The following is a 13119-nucleotide window of genomic DNA, read 5'->3' on the forward strand; positions in this document are numbered from 1 at the left end:
GAGCGGTCGTCAGGGCAGTTTAGTAAAACTTCGGACACAACCTTCGCCTCAACAGTAGAGGCGATAGTGTGTTCTTTTGCTTGACTTGCAGTTCTATTAGGATGAACTACGACGTAGTTACTGAGCGCTTTTAGTTTGCTCTTCATTTTGTTTCAGTCTTTTTGTTTGGAATGTTTCTACTTTTAATTACAAAGATTTATATATTCATTTTGTTAACACTATGCCAGCCAGCTCGGCTCGTCGCGTATGCTCGTATGCCGGAGCCGCAAATGGCAAAATCAGTCAACTTGGGGTCTCTCGTTTGACATAAGACGGTTACATCACAATCAGAGTGCCATCACCTCGGTGTTCACGTTACCCATATAGGCTACTAAGCTACGTTCATGCGGCTTGGTTAAATCGGGCTTTATATGTGGGCTGGGCTGGTAGTCTCGCTATCGTGTGATAGCCTTAAAAATGAGCTTAAGTGCCACCCCCCTCCCATATTTAGATGCAATAAACGCGTTTACCACCACCATCTAAAACGCCGGTGAAATTTGATGCGTTCAAAGGAACGATGGTTGTGTTCGATGTAACGCTCGGTTGCCCGAAGCCGAAGCTTTCGCTCCACACTCGTATGCCGTAGCCATAAATGGCAGGCACAACGAAACCCTCAGGAGACGGCGTGCAGAAAAAACGGATGAAGAGCGCGCTGCACGTCTCGAGAAAAGAAGTTTAATCGTTGAGCCTGGAGACGTCGAAGGTTGGCGGCGCGCAGACTTTGCACAAAGAGTGGGCGAGCACGAGTCGGCCACGCGATAGTTTCACCACCGCTTCACGAACAACCCCTTTGGAAGTGTGTGTGCTGTGTGCGACCGGGTGTAGCATAAAAATGACCTAACACCGGTGAGTTAACTTACGCATCCGGCCCTTCATTTGGCCACAAGCGTAGCCATGTAGCCGTTGCTTTCGCAATTCAACTAGGGTTAGCTAGAGCTGAGCCACATCCAACATTTACTTAGTCGCGAATAATCAGTGATGGCTTTCGTATTACCCGCCAATCACGCCTCACACGTGCCTACATAGCCTAGCGTTTGTTAATCAAATTCGTTCAGAACACATTCGACAACACCCGAGTCGAAATTGTGGTACAGCGACAGCTTTTCTACTGAAACATCCGCATAATCATCGCGTAAGATTATCGTAAATTACACTCCCCTCGCAGAAATTGTAAATTTACCTTGAATACTCACAAAAATGACATTACAGATTTCCCGATATTGGTATAGTAACATGAAACGTTTAAGCGTCTCTTTAACATACAAGCTTTTTCGGCAAAATATAACGAGTGCTAGCGGATGCCAGAAAATACGTTAATCAAGATGACCAAAGCTGCAATAATTCATTTTAAAAACGTTAACGATATACACAGCTTGTTGTAGTTAGAGATTTGTAGCTGAGCAGTGCTAATAACTATATAATTTTTTATGATGCTGCAGTCTGCTCCTGACTGCTAAGGAAAATACATGCACTATACTTTGCCCAATTTTAATAGGCTCCTGATATTTGATTAAAGGCGCACTGAAGATCACTCTAGAAAATTTAGTTTTTGATTTTATTTTTGCTTTGGGGGTCTCGTGAGTAAAAAGTGCTGATGGTTTAACTATTATAAACATAGTTAAAAAAAGCGAAAACACGTCGCTTGCTGACGGCTTTGCAGGGTTTCTACGTAACGTGCCGAGATAACCCAGATTCGTTCGGATCCATGGCGAAACGGGTACTGCCTAGTAGGGTGCCTCGATGTTAGTGCCCGGTTCACAGCGCTGACATAGAGGCACCCTACGGCCTAGTCGAGCGGGGCGCTCCCCTTTGAACCCCGGTCAAGCGCGCGACGATTCAGGCCTCATTCTCAAAGCCGGTCTCCTCTCCTCTCAGTCGCGGCGGCGGCGGGAAAAACCGCATGACTGATGTAGCGCCGAGATGTGAAAACAGAAAGAGGTCGCGGACGCCGGCTTGTTCGGAAGGAGCCTGACAGCTCCCACGGGACTCTACGTTTAAGTTTCTTTCGGGGCAAATTGGTGCATATTGTACATTATAAAGTTAGATCGCAAAAAAAACAACTACACAGAAGAATAAGAATTTGAATTTGAATGCTATTCTCCTTCTTGCCTGCGCATGCGTACTGCCTTGTCGGTTCTGTTATCAATCTCCGTTATGTTAATTTCTTTTCCCCATCCTTTTCATGCTGTTTGCACTGAGATTAGGAGTCAACTTTCGGCAATAAAGCAGTTGGTAGTCAGCGCTTGTGCTGTGTGTCGTTACTCTGTCTGTGCGTGGTTGATTTTTTGTTTGTGCTTTAACATTATAATGTACGTGACTCGACGCTAGCGCTGTTTTTTCTACCCCAAGAAAAAAGAAGAAAAGCTGCAGTCAGGGTGGCCGCGTCGCATGCTCTTGCTCGCTCGCTTCATGCAAGCCGTGACGTGGAGTCACGTGAGAAGCTAGCTGACGATTTATGGTCCGTCCATCTTGGGGCAGAGGTTTGTTGCCGTTGGTCGACGGAACCGTAGAGCAAGAGCCCATGGCTTCGACCGCCATGGGGTTTTGCTCTATTAATTGCTCTGCTCCGTCAAACGCCAGTGCGAAGATGAAACCCAGACTGGCAGCGAGAGAGGGCATTCGCGGCGGTTCCAGCTGCCGTGGCACGGAGAGTGCTCGCGGAAAGTGTGCTCTGTCTTATTGAAAGTTAAACTCGAGCGGCCGCCGTCCTTGGTTCGAAGTAGCGTAGTGAAACTTTCGGTTTAATAAGTTTCGTCGTGGACAAAATAGCAGCAAGTTAATCTCGCATAAGCAAAAATACACGAGCACTGCTTTCGTTCTCTAGACTCAGCCTCTTTACCCTGCTGAGAACTTTGATATTATTTTCGGATATGACGTGATTAATATATTGAAGAACCCTTTAGGTAATTATTGTTCTTATAACATACCAGCTAAACTACAAGCCGAAGCAATGGGACTACGTTCACAGCGCGTATTACTGCATCGATTGCACAGTGGCAAGCTCCCAAGCAGTTAGCTGAAAAGAGCTCGGTGTGTGGGGATTGCCTCCTCCTACTCTTCGCGGATAGTTAAGAAGAGGCGGGAGCCGGAGTGCTTCATTTGCTTTGTAATCATGAAGTCGGCCACAAGAACGACTAACGCGAAATTTATAAGTACGCCCGAAGCTTGTAGATGGACTGCTATTTTAAAGCGATGAGCTGTGAACTCTCTTTATTGCACCTTTAACAATACCATCTCGTTAACTTTGCCTAGTTATATCAAAAGAGCAATCATGATTACAAAGACTGGGCATGGCAGCATCGACAGAATGCGGAGCACTAATCCGTTTGTCTACCTTGTGCAGCTATGTGGCCTTCTCGGATGTTTCAACGGTGGCTGTCCGGACATCAGCGTGCTGAACCTCTCTGCGCATGTCCATCTTTCAACACATCAAGACATCGATCAAGAAATACGCCCACCAGCATTGGAATCTTGGCGTCTGTATCATCGTTTTTCGGCAACACGTGCTGATTGCCAGGAACCTGGACTGCAGGGGGCATCACAGTGCACTCAAGCTATAAATGGGACTCCCGCTTGTTTCGCAGCCACTGGGCATGGCAGCATCGACAGAATGCGGAGCACTAATCCGTTTGTCTACCTTGTGCAGCTATGTGGCCTTCTCGGATGTTTCAACGGTGGCTGTCCGGACATCAGCGTGCTGAACCTCTCTGCGCATGTCCATCTTTCAACACATCAAGACATCGATCAAGAAATACGCCCACCAGCATTGGAATCTTGGCGTCTGTATCATCGTTTTTCGGCAACACGTGCTGATTGCCAGGAACCTGGACTGCAGGGGGCATCACAGTGCACTCAAGCTATAAATGGGACTCCCGCTTGTTTCGCAGCCACTGGGCATGGCAGCATCGACAGAATGCGGAGCACTAATCCGTTTGTCTAGCTTGTGCAGGTGAGCAAAAAGTACGGAAAATGCTTCCGTTCTAATGACCTATTCCTGTTGGTGCTGCCGTGCCCTTGGTTTTGCTCCTTGCTAGAGGTTTTTACATTTTGTCTGAGGAAATTATTATTGTTAGCAGGTGACATTGAATCGAACCCCGGCCCTGACATGACCCTAATTTTGCAACAACTTAATGAAATCGCAGTTGACATAAAGGATATAAAAGAGAACAGATTACTAAATATAGAGAACAAATTAGATGCCCTGTCCAGGCTTGAAAGCCAAGTAACGTTCTGCCAAGAACAGGTTAGTTGTATGAGTACAACGATTGAAAGGCTTGAAGCAAGGGTTGAGCAGCTTGAGAATTATAGTAGGAGGTCAAATTTGATCATTTATGGCATCCCGGAAACTGAAGAGGAAACAAATGAATCACTTGAAGAAACCGTAAACAAAGATATTTTTCATGATATTTTAGGACTCAACCCTGTCCCTATTGAGCGGATACATAGGTTAGGTAAGCCGGATATTGACAAAACACGTCCTGTAATCATAAAGCTTTTAGACATTAGACATAAAACTGCGATACTCAAGAACGGAAAGAAACTAAAGGGAAAAGATTATTCAATTGGCGAAGACTTTTCAAAGAAAGTTCGTGAACTAAGAAAGAAACTATGGGACAGCGCGAAGCTGAATCGACATAAAAAAGAACGGGTTTCCTTGGTTTTTGATAAGTTATATATCAATAATATCCCTTACGTATGGGACTGCGAAAAAAATGATAAAGTGAGGGTTCAAAAAAACGACGAGGTCACCGCAAATCGGCCCGTGACGCGAAGTTGCTCGCAGCTGCGAAACCGCTCACCGAAAAAGTGAGCAGTTCATCTAAGTCAGCTTCTTTCTTCACTAACACAGATAGCTTGATTTGCCATAGTAACACGAGCCAATTTAGTAAAAAATGCTTGAGAATAGTTAACATTAACGCACGCAGCGTTGCAAACAAGAAAGACTCGCTTGAAATTAAACTGCTGCAGTTCGACCCACACATATCAGTCCTGACGGAAACTTGGTTACGTGACGACTTAGCAGATGACCTGGTATTTCCTCCTCATTATAAAGTCGTTCGCAAGGATAGGACCTCAAGGGGTGGCGGCGTAGCCGTTCTCTTGAAAGACTCTGTAGAATGCGACCTCGTATATGACGTTCCTTGCTGGGGTCATTCTTTTATCCTGTACGCTTGCTACAGGCCACCAGATGCCACACCCGACTATCTTATTAAGCTACAGCATCACTTGTCTTATTTCCGAGATAGGAAAATACTGCTAATAGGTGACTTCAATCTGCCAGACGTGTGCTGGGACCGTTTCCAGGGCGGTACTAAATCTGGGAGCAGTGCAGACGTTATGTTTGATATCATGCTTACTCATAATTTAGCTCAAATTGTAAATCAACCTACTCGTGTACAAGGTACATCTTCCTCTATACTAGACCTAGTTTTTGCTAGCCGTCAATATTCTATGCATACTGTGTCAGTTGAAACAGGCATTTCAGACCATCACCTGGTAAGCGTGTCGATAGATTTAGTTAAGTTCCCTTCCCTCAACAAAAAAGTCAGTCACGTACGATCTTTCAAGGATTATTCTAGGGCTGATGATGCCGCAGTGATTGAACATATGGAAACTTGTTTATCCAGTTTCGATGAAAATGATGTCTGCAAGCTGTGGGAGCGATTCGTCGAAATGTGTCAATACTGTCTAAATACCTTCGTTCCAAATAAATGCAAAAAAGTTCACAAACGCACACCTTGGATGACGCGGAAGATTATTCAACTGAAGCGAAAACTAAAAAGATCTAAGAAAAAGAACCGCCAGTCAAGTCAGATTGAAACGCTTAAAAATAATCTTGAACGTGCGGTTCGTGAGTCAAAGGACTTGTACTTTAACACAACGTTACCCAATTTTGTTAAAAATGACCCAAGTAAATTTTGGAACTTCCTGAGTGATAGCAAGAAACATATCTCAAAAATAACATCGGAGGGAGATACACTGACTGATCCGATTGACATTGCACGTAATTTTAATTCTTTTTTTCACAGCGTATTCTCTGAAGCAGGTACACAATGTGTACAAAGAGCGTCATATTTTCTTGTATCGGAGGTGGACTTTGTTAGCCTCCCTGGTGTATTTGCTTTGCTTTTAGAATTGAAGCCTAAAACTTCTTCTGGTCCTGATAATTTACCTAATGTATTTTTGCGACGCTATGCCGAAATAATTGCGAAGTTTCTTTTTCTGTTGTTTAAAAAATCTCTCTTGTCATCAAAACTTCCGGTTGAATGGAAGACTGCTTGAGTTGTTCCGATCTTTAAAAAAGGCGACTGCACATTATTGCAAAATTATCGTCCTATTTCTTTAACTTCTGCATGCTGTAAAATGCTCGAACACATTATTGCTAAACATATTAACAAATTTCTTGAAGAACACTCCGTATTAAGCGACTGTCAGCATGGGTTTAGAAAGGGCTATTCTACAATAACACAATTAGTTACAATAGTACATACTTTTGCTAAAACACTGGATATGAATGGTCAAATAGACACCATATTTATGGATTTTAGCAAAGCATTTGATAAAGTTCACCACGGAAAGCTCATTCAAAAACTAAAAAATATTAATCTTCCAGACATTTTAATATCATGGATTGCAGATTATCTCACGAATAGAGTGCAATTTGTTTCAGTCGATGGGTGCGGCTCCAGTTGTCTCCCAGTCACCTCTGGAGTGCCCCAGGGAAGCGTCTTGGGACCTTTGCTTTTTCAGATTTATATAAATGATATTGTCAATGTGGTTACTCCAGGAACGCATATTCGCTTGTTTGCAGATGATTGTGTTGTATTCCGTCAAATTACATCTACTAACGATCAAAATGAACTTGACCGGTGTCTAGAAAATGTTCTTGATTGGTGCAGTGAGTTTTCCATGGTTCTTAACACTGAAAAAACAGTTTCGATGCAAATAACACATAAAAAGAACCCGATTAACCATGCGTATACCCTTGGATCATCAACACTAAAGCAGGTTAATAGTTACAAATATCTAGGTGTAACAATAACAAGCAATCTTTCCTGGAACTCACATATAGATAACATATGCTCCTCTGCATTTAAAAAGCTATGTTTTCTGAGGCATAAACTAAGAAATTCTCCTTCTCACATAAAACTGCTAACGTATAACGCTTACATCAGGCCAAAGCTTGAGTATGCTTCGGTTGTATGGGACCCATTTACTAAGCTTAACATCTATAAATTAGAAAGGGTTCGAAGAAAAGCTGTTAGGTTTATCTATTCGAAATTTAAAATCGCCGACTCCCCCACTGATATCATGGCGACTAACAATATTGAATCACTTGAAACGCGAAGAGGAAAATATCGCCTCGAGTTTCTTTATTCTTTACTTAACCATAAGTTAGCTTTGGATCCTTCACAGTACATATCCCCTTTATCCACACGGCATACCCGACATCATCACATTCAATCATTGACACCGTATTTTGCGAAGACTGATTGTTTTAAATATTCATTTTTCCCGCGGACAATATCCGATTGGAACCATGTTATGGCACTGTCATAGTTTCGCAAAATTTGCCTGTTCATTTTTATGCATGTTTCTTTTGATTGTGTTCTGTATCTTTTGAGTTTTGTTACAATATATGCCTGTCCTGCTTGGACCCTGATAAGGGTCTGCAGTATGTACTAAATAAAAAAAAAATTTCGTTGAATATTGTTTAGAGAGCTGGCAATAAGGACTGATCATAAAATGATCTGGAGGCTGTGTTGCCAACTTCCTCTGCTTGGCTCCACGCCACTAATTTCTCGCTGTGCTTATTTTGCACAGAATTTGCCTGTCACCTTCCTGTGCCGCCTGCTTTGTTGCACTGATATCATCCTCTCCTATTTCTCATACAGACTACATTGTTGCAGCCGTTCTTGATCTCCTGTTGATCCACCGAGTTGCACTGCCCCATGTCATCACCACCGCAAAGGATAATGCATTATTTCTGCTATCTCTAAACTTCGATTATTCTCAAGTTCTCACATGCGGCGTTTGTGTGGCCATGTTGTCTCCACTTAATCCTATGTCAGGAAGAACACAGACTCTCACACCTAGCCCCTAATTTAAGCGGACGCCTTCATGCTAAACTATCCGAGCTTTGCGAAATTCAAGATATTTTTCGGATGTCTTTGATCTTGGTAACAATAATCCTCTGAGCCAAGCTTATGCTCTGACCCACCGCATCGACTCTGGAGATACCTCTCCTGTCTGTCGCAGATCCTACCGTGTCTCCAATACTTAACGCCATGTTATCAATACCGAGATTACCGAAGTTGTTTTCAAAAACACAATCGAACCTTCTCGTAGTCCCTAGGCTTCATCAATTGTCTCGACAAAGGAAGACAAGGGGCCCTGGCGCTTTTGTATTGATAGCCTCTCAACAACATTAAAAAAAGACATATGTGCCCCCTGCTGTGAATCGAAGATGCTCTCGATTGTCTCCTAGGTGTCAAATGTTTCGGGCCAATAATATTATTTCCGGCTGATGGCACGTTTCGACAGACGATCTTGATATGAGGAATGTGCGTTTGTTACACCTTATGGGCTTTATCTATTTAAAGTCATGCCTTCTGTTTTATGCAAAGCGACGACAAACTTTGAGCTTATAATGGACGCACTCATCCAAGTTTTCGGTTGACTGACTTTCATCTGCTATGCCAATGACGTGATTGCCTTCTGTACCACAATTTCTTCTTGTCTCGCTGGCTTTTCCAAGATCTCATCTTTCATAATGCCGGCCTCCAGCTCAACACCTCTAAGTTCCGTTTTCCTTGTCGTCAGCATACAACCTTGGGCCATGCGTCTTCGACTAAAATGGTGCTCATCCTGACCCAGCCAAACTGCGAGCGTGGATAACCCGCTGCGCTGTTCCTGCTGTAACCTTGAAAGCTTCCTGGGGCTGGGCTCAAGCTTTGGGAGATTTTTGCGAGGCTTCGCTGACATCGCACATTCGTTCAAAGATTTCAGAATGAACGCGATTTTCTCCTGGGAACACAGCCAAGCGAAAGCCTTTTCTGCACTCATCTCTAAGCTCGTCACTTTCAGATCTCGAAAAAGATGCTACTTTCTCTTTAAGACCCAGCCGAAGAAAAGTCTTTGCCGTACTCATCTCTAAGCCCACCATTTCGCCGGTTGTGGCACACTTCGATGTCCAGACTATTATGAAGTACGCACGTGACTCTGCGCAGGTGACATGCGCCTTTACTGACTGTGTGACATTGCGTAACAACATCACGAGTCCGCGAAAGCAGGCGCTGTCAACTCGGCTTTCGCATTTTGGATATTGAAGGGTTAGAGCAGAATCCAACCCATTGGAACCTTTCGATCGCGGGTTGGGCAAGCTGCCCAGGCTAAAGAGGTACAGGGTCACATAATCGTAGTTCGAACAAGCATGCTGCCTTCAAAGCGCCATTGAATCCGAGGCGGCCACACGTCAAAGCAAAGCAGCCCACGCACAAAGAGAACCTAAAGCGGGGCTTGGCCTAGTCGGCGACTTTATTTCAATGCGTGGTCGAATCCGAGGCAATGGCCCTGAAGAGTGCATACTTGTCCGCCTTAAGCTCTGTCGGGAGGTCTGTCAAGCTTAAGACTTCATGCTAAAGAGTGCGTGCGTGACACTTTAGTCAAAAATTACGAGAAAATTAATAAAGTGGGTAGAAATTAGAGTTTGTGCGCCAACGAGGATCCGTTGGGGAAGTCGACAAAGGGAAGCCGGAAAAGGGGAGGCCTTAACGCTGTCGCGTCGTCTCCCTAAAGATGGAGCTTAAATGCGCACGCAGTAATTGACGCATGCAGCCGATAACGCCGACGGTGGATTTTTTAAAGGATGGGGCCTTTAAAGCTATCGCGATGTTACACGCAGGTATATGACATGACGCAGTAAACTTAAGCTGTCGTTACTAGCTGTACAGTTACGTTTTAGCAAGCACAGTGCGAGCGCTTGAGTGCAGGGAAGCAAAGGCCTGATCAGGTATCGCAGTGGCTATATGTAGCAAGCCATAAGTGGATATCCCAGGAGGGATAAATTTGGAAGCATATATGAATGATGAAATTCTTTTTCCACAAGATAAAGCATGCGGTCATAGGAGATAAAGCGAGCTTGTTAAATACTTATGGAGTATGCATCCCTCGGTCGTTACTGGGCTATCTTCTGTGTCTTGTAATTAGAGGGTAATTAAGATATTTATATTTATTTATCCAATGTCTTCCTGGTCTACACTGAACTGGTTTGTGAAAAACTTATGCCACACCTTAAAGAAGTAGAAATCGGAGGCTTTTCTTCTTCGCAGCAATGACGCCTGGCATCTTCTGTAAGCTGGAATCTCTCAGCACTTTCAGATAAAGCCAAGTGATCACTCCAGACACCACCCAGCTCAGAAAATCTAAGCAAAATGTTCTAGTAGTGTACATTCGCCGGGTTTGCCGTATCACTCTAAGTGTGTAGTCATACTATACGAAAACATGTTACGTTACGGTACTATTATTACTTAAAAAAGGGAATTGCGCTAAAAAAGACACGGACGAGAAGAGGACATGGACGGGCGCAGGTGTCCTCTTCTCGTCCGTGTCTTTTTTAGCGCAATTCCCTTTTTTAAGTATGTATGACCGACTAGCCCAACAACGTGCTCTCTTGAAGTACTGCTATTAAATTTGAGTGGCTTTTTAAAAACTTGCTGCGACTAGGACACAGAACATCCTTGTGGTTCTCTAGTTTTCTTGAAATTATAAGATTAAACATACCCATTGATTACGAGGTTCTCGTTAGTGACGGCCGAGAATTGGTGGTTGATGCTGAATGTTCGCTAAAGCTGGGTATGCCTTACGGATTAATCTTTGTTAGGTGGCCTATCAGGCTGCAAGCAACACAATTGAGTTTATAGGAAAAAAAGCTGCTACATGTGCTGAAGCCTTTCTTACTGCACATAACCTACCTAATATTATTTACACTTCATGAACCTGCAACTGCTTCACTGAACTCACTTGTGCGTTGCAGAAAGCTTTATTCTTTGTAGAATTTTCATGGTAGGTTATGTTTCCAGAAGGATCTTTCACAGCACAGCAGACTTTCTTTTGGGGGCATTTGACGGTCTGCAAAGTAAGAAAGAAATTGAACTGAATGACGCAAGAATTTGATTCTTCTTACAACTAGTAAAAGTAAGCTACATAGGCGAACGATAAGCACCAGAAAAAGGCTGGGCAGTCAATTTTGTTTATTTTATTCACATACACTAAAGGCCCTTTGTGGGCATTACATAAGGGTCTGAAAAGTACATAAATTCGTTATATTACACATATTACACAACAGTGGGGGGTGGTGCAAGTGGTAAGACGCCCGACTACTGTGCCGGAGTTCCCGGCTTCGAAACCGACCGCGGCGGCTGCGTTTCGACGGAGGCAAAACGAAGTGGCGTCCGTGTGCTGTGCGATGTCAGCGCACTTTAAAGATCCCCAGGTAGTCGAAATTACTCTGTAGCCCTGCACTAGGCTCCTCTTTCTCTCTTTCCACTTTCATTCCCACCTTCCTCCCTTCCCTTACGGCGCGGTCGGGTGTCCATAGAGCACGTGTGACAGCTAGTTACTGCGCCTTTCTCTTCCTGTGAACCAATTATTATTATTATTATTATTATTAATATTACACAACAGTGGGATATAAAATATCAAACCATAAAGACAGAAGCAAAGAACAGAACTGAACTAAAAAAAAAATACACATACACACGTGGAACACAACGCTGGATGTAAAGTATAAAAGAATGCAATTCTGACAACATTTTATTATATATCGGCATGGAGTAAGCAATTTTTAAAATTGAATTGAAATAATATGGCAAAAAAGACTCGCTCAAAGCTGCACGTGCAAATGATCCAAAGCACTGAAAGCTCGAAAGGGCAGAAAACAAAGGACAAGAACTGTTATGCGAATGCATAGTAAAATATCAGCAGAGACATTTGCGCAATGCGCCATCCCGCGACTGCTAGCGCGAGGCCCTCTACTCTGCTTCTCTGACGGCACCTTGACTACTAATCTGATAACGCTCGCTGCGCTAGGCCAACTGCATGCCTCAGTGCTACTTGCCACTTTGACGGCTCGACAACTGCTGGCGGCAAAATTCATATGGCAACTTAGCAAGGTACTCCGGGACTTTTTTGTGTTGGACACTGTTCGGACACTTCCTGTGCACACCACTCATTAGCCAAGTAAAGCTTCCGCCTTATAAGCAAATTTCTTAAGGTGACGGTTGACCAACAGCTTAGCCAGAAATGTACCCTGTGCCTTAAAGGTATATCGTAATAACCCTCTCGTCGCCTGAAATCCATAAAATATTGGTGTAGGATATGTCTTGGAGACCAATAAAAATATTGACAAACAATTGTGCATATTTTTAGCAATCTGTTAGGCTCGACAAAAAGAACTTTCAACAAAGAATGGAATCTCACTGATAATATTTATAAAAAGTTTTTACTCTCTGCTGAATCCAATACTTGCATCATGTGAGAACAGCTTTAGAAGAGCAGCATTTCACTGCGTATGACAAGGCAGAAACACTAGTGGTAACGGTAGAGACAACGACAAATAATACGGACAGCAAAACTGCAGCTTACATAGACCCCTTTCAAAAAAGTTGCCGCCTGTTGTACACAACTTCAACTATATATCTGACGCAATTAGCAGGTGTCGTCCGGCAATCGAATTGCGACATCTGTATCGACGCTGCACATCAAAGTATGGAAAGATATAGCGACCTCCTGACTGGTATTTCAACTGTGAATGACAGTCAGTTTCTTTTATGCCATACTTTGCGCTCACACATGCATTGCCTTTTACATCATCTTTTACTTACAGCCTCCTCCTGCCCTTCCTCTACGTCTTCTTGACCATATACCACTACAGGGGAATGAGTAACTGCATGCTTCTGTTACCCTAAATATATATTCGAATTCTATTTATTTGACATTTTGATCTCAATTCATCTTGACGACTTTTGCGTGATTAATACTCACAAGCCGTAGCTTTAAGCACAGGAACCAGACAAAGTT

At 43.5% G+C, this 13119-nt stretch overlaps 1 pseudogene; it reads left to right on the forward strand.

The window, feature by feature from the left end:
- The first annotated feature begins 3329 nt into the window (after positions 1–3329).
- Positions 3330–5174, forward strand: LOC146180676 (uncharacterized; annotated as a pseudogene).
- The last annotated feature ends 7945 nt before the right edge of the window (positions 5175–13119 follow it).

Source organism: Amblyomma maculatum, chromosome 8 (genome assembly GCF_055883805.1).
Source record: "Amblyomma maculatum isolate TAMU_Amacu chromosome 8, ASM5588380v1, whole genome shotgun sequence".
NCBI classification, from domain to species: domain Eukaryota; kingdom Metazoa; phylum Arthropoda; class Arachnida; order Ixodida; family Ixodidae; genus Amblyomma; species Amblyomma maculatum.